The sequence below is a fragment of the Chiroxiphia lanceolata genome, chromosome 5 (assembly GCF_009829145.1).
Source record: "Chiroxiphia lanceolata isolate bChiLan1 chromosome 5, bChiLan1.pri, whole genome shotgun sequence".
NCBI classification, from domain to species: domain Eukaryota; kingdom Metazoa; phylum Chordata; class Aves; order Passeriformes; family Pipridae; genus Chiroxiphia; species Chiroxiphia lanceolata.
This window is the reverse complement of record NC_045641.1, coordinates 65,516,622-65,529,515: the sequence shown is the minus strand read 5'-3', so window position 1 is coordinate 65,529,515 and position 12,894 is coordinate 65,516,622. Positions and strand designations below refer to the sequence as shown.

General features: G+C 37.8%; 1 long non-coding RNA gene across 1 annotated transcript; it reads left to right on the top strand.

Moving 5' to 3' along the window:
• Window positions 1-5,649: 5,649 nt before the first annotated feature.
• Window positions 5,650-11,427, top strand: LOC116787692. The gene is made up of 3 exons (XR_004357394.1): window positions 5,650-5,744; window positions 8,259-8,359; window positions 11,330-11,427. It is a non-coding gene; the product is annotated as an uncharacterized LOC116787692 (long non-coding RNA).
• The last annotated feature ends 1,467 nt before the right edge of the window (window positions 11,428-12,894 follow it).

Here is a 12,894-nt window from a genome sequence, read left to right as displayed (position 1 = left end):
GTTTAGCTCAATATATTATACACCACATTTATAAAGCTGGCTTTGACTTTGCCAGGACAACAGGAGCCTTGTCTAAGCACCTGGCCCTAGGACTGGCACCAGTTATGAGACTGGGCTTGCTCTTAGAGTTTCACTGGGGAAAGATTTAGCACCAGGAAATTTCCATTTGCTTGCCTGCTTGTGTAATTGATGATACGTCTCCTTCTTTACTGTTTCAGGTTTTTCCTGACTCACACAGCAGCATCTTGTAACGTCATAACATCCTTTATTTAGACCTATCTGAGGAGGAACTCAGGTTGGTTGTTTATTTATGCTTGGAGGTGGGTTAGTGTCCTTCAGCACAGGGGTGAGAAGGGACTGACTTAGCTCAAAATGAGGCAAATTAAATATTGGCAAAACTAAGAGGAAATCTGATTTCACTGTCAGACTACCCTAAATGACTAGCTGATTTACTGATTATTGGAGAAATTTTTTTCAAGAAGAAAAATACTTCAGTTGGTTCTGCATTTAAAACTTAGAGCTATGTTATCAGACTTTTTTCACAACAAACCTCTCTTAAAATTTTCTTTCCTCTACTGTTTTTCACATATCTCTGCATTTCCAGACCCTGACCTCAACTGTAACTGGCATGAATATGTTCACTTGGGAATTTTGGGTGTTGCAGTACGTGCTTGATAAGCATCCTCATCTGGTGATGATATAGGCAACCTATCATAAATTTACCTCTTTCTAGTCTTAAACCCATACCTTACATTGAATGAGCAGATTTCACAGGTGTGTATAAGTACTAGAGAATCATGATGAAACTGAGGAAAACTTCTGTAAATGCTTCCTTTAATGCTATGAGCATCTCTGGTTGGATTGCTCAGAAAGAAAATTGCTGCATTAAAAATGGTAGTGAACCAAGGTGCTGCAGAGGTAAATGACAGGTGAAAATACATCATAGCCCTGCTAAATACTTTAAGTTCACATTTAACAACCAACACCATTAATGTATAAGGTGGTTGACACTTCTGTTTATAACTTAAGATGTTTATCTTCATTGACCCACAAGGATCTCACACATTTGGTGCTTGTTCTTTGAACTTTCTGTAAAGGCCTCTGGCAATATGAATCTGCCACTCTGGAACCTGATGGTAGGACCCAGCTCAGTTGTCTTCCTCACCCTTAGCTTTGGCTACACTTTGGTTTCTTCCTGTGTGTGGTGGGACAGAATTGGAATGGATCTCTGTCATGAGCGAAGTGATGCTCAAGGTGAGTGATGCTCAAAGAGCCACCTTCAAGGGCTCTTTTCTGCCAGTAGGGCAGTGCTCTTGACACTTCAGGTAACCAGGGTGGGAAGGGTCTGCTGCTCAAAGCTGCTCGGTTGTCAGGCAGGCACAGAAGTCTCTGTAACCTACTAATTATTTGCCTTTTTTTTCCTGCCAGTTGCTAGAAAGCATCTTAAATGTGTCCAGTTAGATCTCCTACTGCTCCCATTTAATCACAGACGAATCTCCAGCTGACTTTACTAGGGCAGAATCCAGCCCATTGTACTGGTGGCTTTGTTTCCAAGTGCTTGACTGAGACCACTAATTCACTGCACTCAAGTCAGATGGTTGATTTAATTGACAGCTTTTTCAAAGAGAAAGTTTGTCTGCACAGGCTTTTTCTTGATGTTGTCTCATACATGGTTTGTTTTGTTGTTTCTTTTAAAATCTCTGTTAGTCTTTAAGATACATCTGTTACTTTTTAGAAAGTAAAATTAAAAAAAAAAGGAATCTGTACTTTAAAAAACAACATGCCTCCCTCCTGACATGTTAAAAGTCCTAGCAAGGAGTGTGCATCACTCTTCATATAGAAGCAGCAAATGGCTTTGTTCCCAGAACCACTTTGAAAGGTATAGGACCTTCCTCCTGGTACAGCCCTGCAGAGGGACAGCTTCATACACTACTGATCACCAGACTGTGCCATGCCAGCCTGAGCCAGCTCCCTTTGACAGTGGCTCCTTTTCAGTGGCTGTGAGGTATCAAGCTCTAAAGCCATGTTTCACCCCCAGCTGCTAAGTAAACTCTTTGGACTGAATTATGAACTCTCAACCTCTCTTACTTAAATTTGCAAAGTCAATATAAGTAGTTCCATGGAAGTTTACCAAAACAAGTATTGCCAGGGTGATTTGTTGGACAAGAATTTACAGTGTGGTCTTCAGTGCCTTTGACTACAGTTGTCCTGCATAATGATATAAGGTGTGATTAAATCCAAGATACTGCTAAGCATTGTCCAGCCTATCTTGTGGTTTGACAAAACATACTTTGTGATCTATTAAGAACGTTTTTAGCTGATGGCAACTGCTCTTGCTAACCTTAAAATCAACACAGAACTATTGGTTTTAAATATTTAAATCAAGATTTCCAGCAACTGCAGAGTTCTTTTTGTCCCACGTAGTTAGAGAAGAATCACATACCACTAAATGAATTTCCAGTTTTGCTACTACTAACAGAGCTCAATACGGTTATGAATATGTCATTAATTTCTGCACAGTGTGTTAAATGCAAGGAGAACAAGGGGTCACTAGGTAGTTCATATTCCACAGCAGGACACATTCCACTGAAAAAGTCCAACCACCAAGAAAAATGCGACTATGGGAAACAACAAAAAAGGGAGGAATCTTGAGTTATTTAATTTTTCTTTATGTATTTAAGAGCCATATTTTTCCTTGTAAGTCAGCTGGTATGTCATGGGACCAAAATTTATACCTGAAGATGTGGACTGGAATGCTACTGATGGAGGGGAAAAAATGATGCAAGATCTTCAGCTTGCATTAACTTTCATGGTCCTTCTGAGCACCAGAACTGTACTGGTCAGGACAGTGAACTGTACTGGAAGAACTGAGTTTATCAAGGTTAAAGTAAAATTATAACCTCAAAGGCCTTGATCCTCAAAAGTACCAGTTTCTTAAACAGTTTAAACATTTTCTTAGTTGGATTTAATATCTACGTATATGAATTACATCTATAATTTTACACAATAGAGAGATCCCATGTTCTTTTATTAATGAGGTAGGAAAACATGAGAATTTAAAACATAAATTGCTATAAAAGAGATGTAGAATCAGGCTTATGCTCAAAATGTATTGCTACCACAGTAAATAGCCCCAGTTGAAGAGCATGGCAGATTTACTTCTCTCGCAGAAGACATAAAGCACAACTATGGCCAAAACCAAGTAGCAGAAGAGATTCTGATGTACAATCTGCTTTGCTTTGTGTGGTTTCATGTTTTACTAATGCCACAGTACCTTCCAGCATGCATAAGCCAAATGATAAACTGTCTTAGGTGACTGTTCTGTATCAGTGTGTCCCCGAGAAGAAGCATCAGGATATTAAACTGGCTAGGTTTTTCTTTGTAAAAGTTGTTGAAACAAATTTGCATGGAGGAGAAACCTCAGACAAAATAATGTTTTATATTCTGTTAATGTATATTGTTATTATGTTGAATAATTTTAGTCTATTTTTATCTTAAAAGCCTTTATGTTTAAAAGGCTGACAGGCAGAAATCATCTTGGTAACTGGGCAAATTTCAGCTTGAATTTCTTGACAGCTTATAAATCTGCAACTATGTGAATTTTTTTAGAGTAATATTAGGAAGTGTAGACACACTTTCAATGGAGATCAAATATGGATCTTAATATACAGATTAGATAGTCAAATGTCCCCTGGCAAAATCTGATACAATATCAAGAGAGATGGCCCTTGATGCCAAAAAATCAAGAAATACTTGAGATGTGGCTTATTTCAAAGGCTGACTTTTTGTGAGAAATTCCAAACCTTGCCAGATGAATCCTAGAGGCCTTGGGGTGTGTAAAAGTAGAACATGATTTTATAGTTTATGGTTCTTGATGCAACTTATTTGAGATATTACCAGTGAAAGCATGGTGACATTTAAAGGGAACCTGTGTTTCTGCTTGGAATTTCTTGGCTAGCTTATCGAATGCAAAAGTCACAAAACTAATGATCAAATCAAAAATACTGTGATTTTTTTCTGGATTTGTAAACATCTATCCCTACTCCAAATTAGCAACACTGAGTGCGGTAAATTAGTCCTAGAATGTTAGGTAGGTTCTGTGTTATATATGTAAACCATACAGAGTTTGTTGTTGTCTTTTTTCTAATAACATCATTTTGTAAACAAGGACAGGAGTCTACGATTGTCAGTAATATCATAGAATGGTTTGGGGTGGAAGGAACATTAAAGATCATCCAGTTCTAACCTCCCTACCATGGGCAGGGACACCTTCCACTATTCCAGGTTGCTCAGAGCCCCATCCAACCTGTCCTTGAATACTTCCAGGGATGGGGCATGCACAGCTTCTCTGGGCAACCTGTGCCAGGGCCTCACCACTCTAACAGTAATTCCTTCTGTAAATCTAACCTACATTTCTCCTCTTTCAGTTTGAACCCACTACTCCTTGTCCTATCACTTCATGCTCTTGTAAATAGTCTTTCTCCATCAGTAATATATGTCCTTAGAACTCAGAGTGTTTCTCTAATCAAGGCAATTAACCCCCTTCTCTTACAGACTTGATGCTGAGATGAAAAGTCTCCAGCATGTTGGTGCTGTGCTGTATAAAGTTTTGATTTCTAAGAAGGAAGAACATCTTAAAATTCTACGCAGAAAGCAGCTCAGTTTTCTGAGTGGATGAGTCAGTCGGTGATGGTTTTTCCTCTGCCAAATCAGTCAGTGGCTGAGGCCCCTCTTGCTGTGCAAAACCAATGGAATGGATGAGCAATATCTGATGGGCTAGAGAAGAGGTCTTGAGATGGTCTCAATAAAACTAGAGAGCACAGGGCACAATATACAAATGCTCTTGCATAAGCTGCGCTGATCTAGTGCTGTTTCCTAACTAATAAAAAACTAATTGCTTGAAGGGAAGGTCACATACAGTGAAAATAACCAGGGATTGCACCAAGGACAAAGATCTTCATTAAAAAAAATCTTTAAAATTAAAAATTTAAATTTCTACTTAATATTGGGTGTAGAACTTACTAGAATCCAGGAACATTATTATATTCCTCTCTATGCAGGAGCCTCAGAACACACCTGTCAGTGCATATTGTTTAGCTCTTGTGGCAACTGTCTGAGTTCTGGTGTCTGTCAGACTGTCCAGTCTGCCTGCTGAAATTGGAAAGCCCTTAGGTGCAATAGAAGCAGAGAGCAAGCCAAAATGGATGGTATTGATGCTGCATTATCAGCACTAGGTGTGTTTTGAGGCAGGAATTGGACTGGATTTGGTCTGGTCCCCTCTAATGGAAGTCTCTGGGATCCATGTCATTTGAAGCTGTCGGCAGGGCTGATCTCCTCCAGGCCCTGTGTCCCTGGTAGAAGCTGGAGTACATTTGGTGCACATCTGGAACAATGTTCAGTTTTCTCCTAAGGAATTTAGTCCATGTGTAGTGAAATAACTCTGAGAATCAAACTAATACCCAGCAAATGGGCATGACCTGGGAATTTAACTCAAAACTGCGTGACTGCTCTGAACCAAAACAAATGTAGGTGTCATTTCTTCTGTCCTTTGCTGAGCTTTGTGCTGATAGCCTGGTAAAGGTAAAGAAGGTCTGTCTTCAGGAATTAAAAAAAAAGATTTTCTTTTTTTTTTTTTTTTTTGCAGGCAATGTTGCATTGCTAATTTGAAAACCAACATTTTTGTTGACTCAAATGCTAGATAGATGAATCCTATCTAACTCTGAGCACAAGTCAGGTTTTCCAAGGTAAATCTTGTGACTGAGAAGCATTAAAAGAGGAAAAGAAAGCTTTTACAATTAACCTCAAATGTGCATTCATGTGTAAGTACAATCATGAGACCTGTCTAAATGTGAAATCTTTAGATGTGTTCAAATTTGTTTTATTTTTCTGAATGCAAATGATCATGTGTGCAAAGAATTATTTTAATTAGCATAACTGATATAGTTTCTTTTGTTTAACTTCATTTCACATTGCAATAAGGGGGGATTTTGTTTCTCCTGACATGGATACAACTCAACTTTTTGGAAATGAAGTACTGTTACTTCAACAATGAGTGTTGCAATTTATAAAAAATATTTTGCTGCTGCCCAATAGTCTTGGAGGGGAAGAAAAATCTTTAGAGACTCACAGCCTGATTCTCACACAGTTTTGCACATAGAAGTGGAATTACATGTATCAGTACTGAGCCCTAACCTGAAAAAAAGATCTCCAAAGAGACATATCTTATTAATATATTACCTTTTTAAAGTCACTTTCCCAAACCTCTGCTACACTTATAACACCATTCCCTTTCCCCATGGTATCTGCTTAAAAGAGATCAAAGGATTTTTTACAAATTCATATTGATTATGCTGAACTGGTTTACTCAGAAAAATATTCTGAATTGTTTCAGGCTTAAATTTTAAAAAAACAGCATCTTTTTAGTGTTCAAATGATTTGAACACAGTTCTGAATACTGAATGCACTACTAAGCACTGCAAGACCATAGGAAGTTTAACTCACACAGTTGGTTAGTTTATACCCTCTTTCAAATGTCAAGCAAAGTAAAAGGTACTGTTTGTGTAACTCTTAGTGGAAGCTCTCCTGCATGCTGCCAAAAGGCAATTTTTACCAAGTTATTCTACATATAAAGTATGTAGACAGAATGTGTATAGCATGAAGATGGCCAATCAATTCTTAGTAGAGTATGGAAAGAAAATGAGATAAAAGTGTGAAGGGCAAGGTTCATGAAGAACCAAATGGGGAAAGCACAGTGGGAAGAGGGATAAAAAAAAATATGTAAGCTGCTATCTGCCCCAAGGAGTCCAACAGTGGGGGACCAAGTGCTCTGGAGTGTGTTTGGGTTTAGAAAGGAGATGGCAGAGAATCCTGACTTGCTCAGTGGAAATCTTGACAAAATGTCTCGGACTCGTTTCTCTGATAGTCGTGCAGATTGCTCCTGTCTAGTTTTCCCTATGCATTCTTTCCCCTGCTTTACTAGGGCCTTGAGAAATAGAAAAGAAGATGTCATCTCAAGCTAATTCTATAAACACTGCTATCAGCAAAGACATTTTAAACTATCGTAAAAAGACTCATTGTGCAACTGAAGTCTTGGAACAAGAGTGGGTTATAGCTCAACCATTGTTAAAGGTTAATGTTCCTATCATTGCATTCCTTTTTCTAGTTCCCATAACCAGGCTGTAATGATAGATAAATATATGAGCTATTTCTTTGTGTTGGCAAAATCACAATTCAGAAAGACATAGTTTCCTAAGTTATTTTTAAACTAATATGCTGGTTTAGAGCTAGATGAACAAACCCATCTTTTTTAAGAGAAAGGAGAAAGACTTTTTATGTTATGTTGCTTTTGCAGAAAGTGAGCATTTTTGTCTATCAACACAGAGTAGCAGCTTTATGAAGTCAACTCATGAACTGAAAAGGAAACTAATTAAAACAATAACATTAATTTATTGTTGCCAATTGTTAACCAATCTGGTACTTTCCACAATTATTTTTACGGTTGTAAAATAATTTGAGTGTCTTTGCCATTGTTTTGTATTGTTATGTTCCTGTAAGTGCTGAATGCTGATTCCAGGGTAGAAATTTTATTTACAGAAATTTATTTAGCTGACTGAGCAACAGAGTGTGCACATCTCTCTTCCCAGCTCTTTCAATTTTCCTGCAAGGAGCAAAGTAATGTCTTCTCTATTTTGGTGGATTTCTGTGCTTCTTGATTAGTGCACAAAGAGTGCCTTTTATCAGTGAGGTATTCTGATATAATATTATAATTCCTAGGCAACTCTGCAGATTGAGGCCTAAAAGTTTTCTTATGACAGGGGAGGGGTAGAGCATCTTAGCCCAGGCTTTCTTTAGAAGTCAGGAGCAAGAATATTTACTATTCACAGTTTAATCAGATTTAGAGAAGTTTCTGAGTTTCCATGAAATTCCTCTTGCCCAGCACTATTAGTCTGCTCAACCATCTGCAGAGTCTCAGAGTCTGAGCTGGTAGGTCTGAGAGATGGATCTTGTGCATTGTTCACTCTGTATTTTACAGGCAATTTTCTGGTGAGTCTTTAGCACAGCTTGGCTGTGCTGTGCTCAGCACCTGTTCAAAAAGCTTGAATACCTTTTTACTGCCACTGCTTACAGGTTTTCTGGTTCAGGGACAAACTGAGAGGAAGAAGCAAGCCAGTTGCAGCTACCTCCTATTTTTGGAGTCCAATCTACTGGAAATGTTTCTGAACTAAAAGTAATCCCAAACAATTTTTTTTTTTTTCCAGGAAAAGAAAGCATCCTCTTAACTCTTTCCTGGCTTGTGGTGGTTTTGAAGGAAAGTAAATAATTCCCTCTTTAACAATCTCAAGGGAAATACCTGTGAAAGGTAAGTCAGCTGAGACATTTTAATAGCATGACTCCATGGCAGTGGTACATCCTAGTGAACAGAGCCACTCAAACTGGGGCCCCAGATGGTGTCTGAGTGGAAGGCTGTGGTTCCCTGCAGAGGTTCAATAATCAGATTTTTCTTTAGTGTGTGTCTTAAATGTCCTTAAGCAAGAGATGGATGGGGAGCCCTCCAAAGGAAATTCTTATTGAAACATTCTTGGTTTTTAACACAAGAAGAAATAATGAAGGTACTTCTAAAATTGCTTTCTGTATATTAGTGGTATATCTGCTAATACTGTTTAGATAAATTGTTAGGTAATCTTTTAATGAAAAATTTAACCTTTTTTATTTAAAAAAAACCCCAACAAACAAACCAAAACACCCCAAAAAACTCCAAAAACCAACCAAAGGGAAAGGCAAACATGTATTAACCTTTCAGCAAAGAACAAATACTGCCAGTGCATCTTTGTGAACAGTGAACCCTTTATTCATTTTCTGAAATTGTTAACTCTGAAATCTAATAAGCCCTCAAAAAATTTTGGACATTAGCTCTTTGGTTCCTGCTATATTGACCCTGAATGCAAAGAACCAGTAACAAACAGTTTAAAACCCTGTTATCATTAAAGAAACCTTCTTTTGTGCAGATCTACTGTTCACAGTGTTGTGTGTTGGTCATTTACACAGAGGAGCACACAGTACTGTTTATAAGCCTCATGTGAATATAACTTAAATTTGCCCCTTGTTAGCACTGAAGTTTGTTTTTCAAATTTTACTTTTTCTCTATAGACTGTTTTTAGTCTTCTGTGCAACCCTTCTGTTGTGTCTGACAGAAAACATCAGAGAAAAGAATCTATGGCATTTGAGGAGGAGGTTATTAGGGAGAGTGTGGTGGCAGTAGTTTGGACTAAATATGTTTTAATAGATACAGGGGTACACAACTGTTGTTTCCATAGCTTTTGCTTCTCTTTCAATGATTTGGTAAAGATTTGAATTTCTGATTTTATTCCCAGCTGTGAGGTTTACTATATTAAAACTGAACAAACATTATCTGTAGTATTGTTTTATGTGCTGCTGAGACAGATATCACTAAAGGATGAGACAAATGCGTTGTATCTGTACAGCAGGAGAAACACGGGGCAGGGACACCTGCCCTTTAAAAGAGTTTCAGTGACTAGTGCTTATATGGAAAAATTATGTTAGTTCTGCTTTTCTTGACAGACACTGCGTACTCAGCTCTTTGCACAACCTAGAAACTCAGCATCACACATTATGTCTGGTTTGCCTTCAGTGTGATTATAAAGTTAATATGGTTTCAGGTACTAGTTTGGGTGCAATCTCTTCAAAATCTATGCAAATTTTAAGCAATGAAGTAAGCCTATAGATTTTGGCCTCTGGTAAAAGATTATGATAATACAGCTAATTACATGCTCGTTTAGCCACAATATACAAGTATTTGTAAGAAAGCAAAAAAAAAAATCAGTCACATTGAAAGAGATCTAAGAGCAGTTTTATTGAAGAGTACTTTACTTCAGGGTAAAGCAGTATGCTTTTTGTTTACACAAAAAAGCTCTGTTTAATTAAATAGGGTGATGTATAGTATACACACTTTGGTTGATGACACATAACATGAAGAATTGGGAGGTTATGCTATATATAATAACCCAGTTTGCTCAAGGCTGTCCCCTGAAGTTTTACTAAAGATGTTTTCAAAGCCTGAACTACTAGCAGCTTTCATGAAACTTCCTGTAAAATGTCACCCATGCTTATGCAGTACAGTTTATTCCTCCAATTTTTATGGAATATAATGCTAAATACTGAGGTTCTGCAAAAATCAGCATGACTTTATTTTTTGCACATTTTTATTCAGTATAGAAATTAACCTAACTCCAAAGCATTCTTTTTATTAGAAGCAGCAAAATTATAAAGCAATTTTTGCTAAATTGAAAGTTAGTATGTGATTTACTGGTTTCAGAGTTAGAGATATTATTTTGTTAAATCCAATTTTTCTTTAGTATTGCTTTAGGTTTTTAAGTTTAGTTGTGACATTTCCGTACAGTAAATTAAATATTTTTTAAAGTTATACATTTTTAACTTGGACTGGTGTTGAAATTTAAAACTTTGGCATGGAGATACAAATTTTAACTTTTAAATCCTTCACAAAAAATGAATAAGAGCATAATGAATTGTAAGAAAGGACTGCATTTTTTTTCACTGTAGGTATTCTAATTAGATTTTTGCAAACCCCAAAACTGTTTCTAAAAACACGTTTTGCAATCCATTCCACTCCCTCTGAAAGTACAGTGCTTTAAATCAAAACAGTTCAATTTATCTTAAAGAAGTAAACACTCAAAATCTTGCAACAAAGGAAATTTTGACAGTCATTTTTAAACTACTGCATCTGATCAGACTATCACATTAAAAATATGAAACATGATTTGTAAGAGGATATGAACAACTTTGGGTGGATTTTTTTAATACATTTGTGACATTTCCATATGAAAAGGAAAATGTATTCTAGAGAAAGTAATTTTTATTTCATAGTATTAAAAAAATTAAGCCCTGATCCTCCTTTTACACTTAGGTATTACTAAGTAATACTTTTTTGAAATATACATATGGTAGTCCTTCAAGTTCAAGGGAACTATCCCTGCCTTGGAATCAGTAAGAATATTCATTTTGACTTATCTGAATTATCTTCAGTGTTTGAGGATTTAGGATTAAAAAAAAAAAAAAGTCTATTATTTCCAGAAGAGGGACAGCATTTGTTGTGATATTCATTGATAGGAGAAATTATCTTTTATTAAATATGACATAATATATTTACCTGTAAAGATTTAGTTCAGAGACATGAAAAAATTAAACAGAGAGAGAAACTGATAACCCAGAGTCTCCATACATCTTAATTTTTTAGCAAGACTTTATGGTAGCCCCCGAAATTTTTCCATCTTGTTCTTCTTTTTTAAAACAGGCTTTGCACAGATCGAACCCCAGAATTTTCGTTGTGAGAAACTGCAGCATTTCAAACCAGATTTTTGTTTGGCACAGGTAGTCTAGATGTCTTTTACATAGGAATTTCAGTCCAGAGGCACTGGATAATTCCAGGTAAGCATCCAGGATGGCCACTATGCTCTTACTGAAGTGGTTTTGCTGGTCCCTGTGCACCGCTGAAGCAAATGCTCCTCAGCACCCTTCCATTGAGTCCTGATTCCTCTCTGCCTTCTGTACACTGGAAAACATTGACAGTTCCATCATATTTGGGTCGTTTTGACATTTGCTTATCACCTATGGCTAGTGTGAAAAAAACTATCTTGCTGTGCTCGTGCGGCTCTGTCTTATGATGGAGCTTTGCAGATCCGCAAACTGATCTGTATGTGCACTCTGACTCTGTACACTTAGAAGGCTCTCACAGATTTAGTTGCCCTGCCAACAACTTTTGTTCAGTAAAATTGGCCGGCTCTTCCCAGCCTAGGAAAGAGAAGGCAAGGCCAGAGTTGGTCCTTACTGGAAAGGGAGGGTGCAGGCCTGCTAAATTGGTGAAGACTTTTCCCCAGCTCTTAACTGGGACTTAAGCTGGATGCTGCGGTGCAATTGTGAAGAATGTTGCTCTGCAACCTGAAAGAGAAAGACTGATTAGGGAACTTACACAAAAACAAACCCATCCTTCCCTTTCTTCCCCCCTCTCTCTTTTTCCAGCCCTTCACTTGAACAACCTCCTGTAACAAAAAAATATTACTTAAAAATGTGTGACACATTCTGAGGAAGATTGCTGGACCTAATTTCCTTTCTGTTTTTCCTTGCCTCCCTATATAACCTTCAATGTCACAGCTCAGAAGCTTTCTTTGGCAAGAGGAGAGGGTTGTGTCAAGAACAGAGACAGCCAGTGATATGCTTTAGTGTATCATGATACATATGCAAACACATACCTTGGGTAACGGGCGAGGGAGCATCGAGGAACTGCTGGGGGGAGAGAACAGGATGAATGTGGCCCATGAGAAATGCCACTGTAGGATATAGTCATGCTTTTCATGGTCCATGTATTGGTCACATCATGGCTATTTCTTCTTACAAGTGATTTAGTTGCACATATAAAGTTATTTTTGTAGTAATAGACCACTCAAAGATGGCTGGTGATGAACGTGTCTGTCTCTTACCTGTAAAACTGATTCAAGTAACAAGAAGAGATTATCCTGCTCTGCTGTGCAGAATATTGAATATTGTGGCAGTTTTGGGCACCACAATATAAGAAAGACGTTAAACCATTAGAGAGTGACCAAAGGAGGGCAATGAAGATGGTGAGGGGACTTGAGGGGAACCTGTATGAGGAGCGGCTGAGGGCACTTGGTCTGTTCAGCCTGGAGAGGAGGAGACTGAGGGGAGACCTCATTGCAGTTACAACTTCCTCAGGAGAGGCAGACACTGATCTCTTCTCTATGGTGACCAGTGACAGGACCTGAGGGAACGGCCTGAGGTTGTGTCAGGGAGGTTCGGGTTATATACTAGATAAAGGTTCTTCACCCAGACCATGTTTGGACA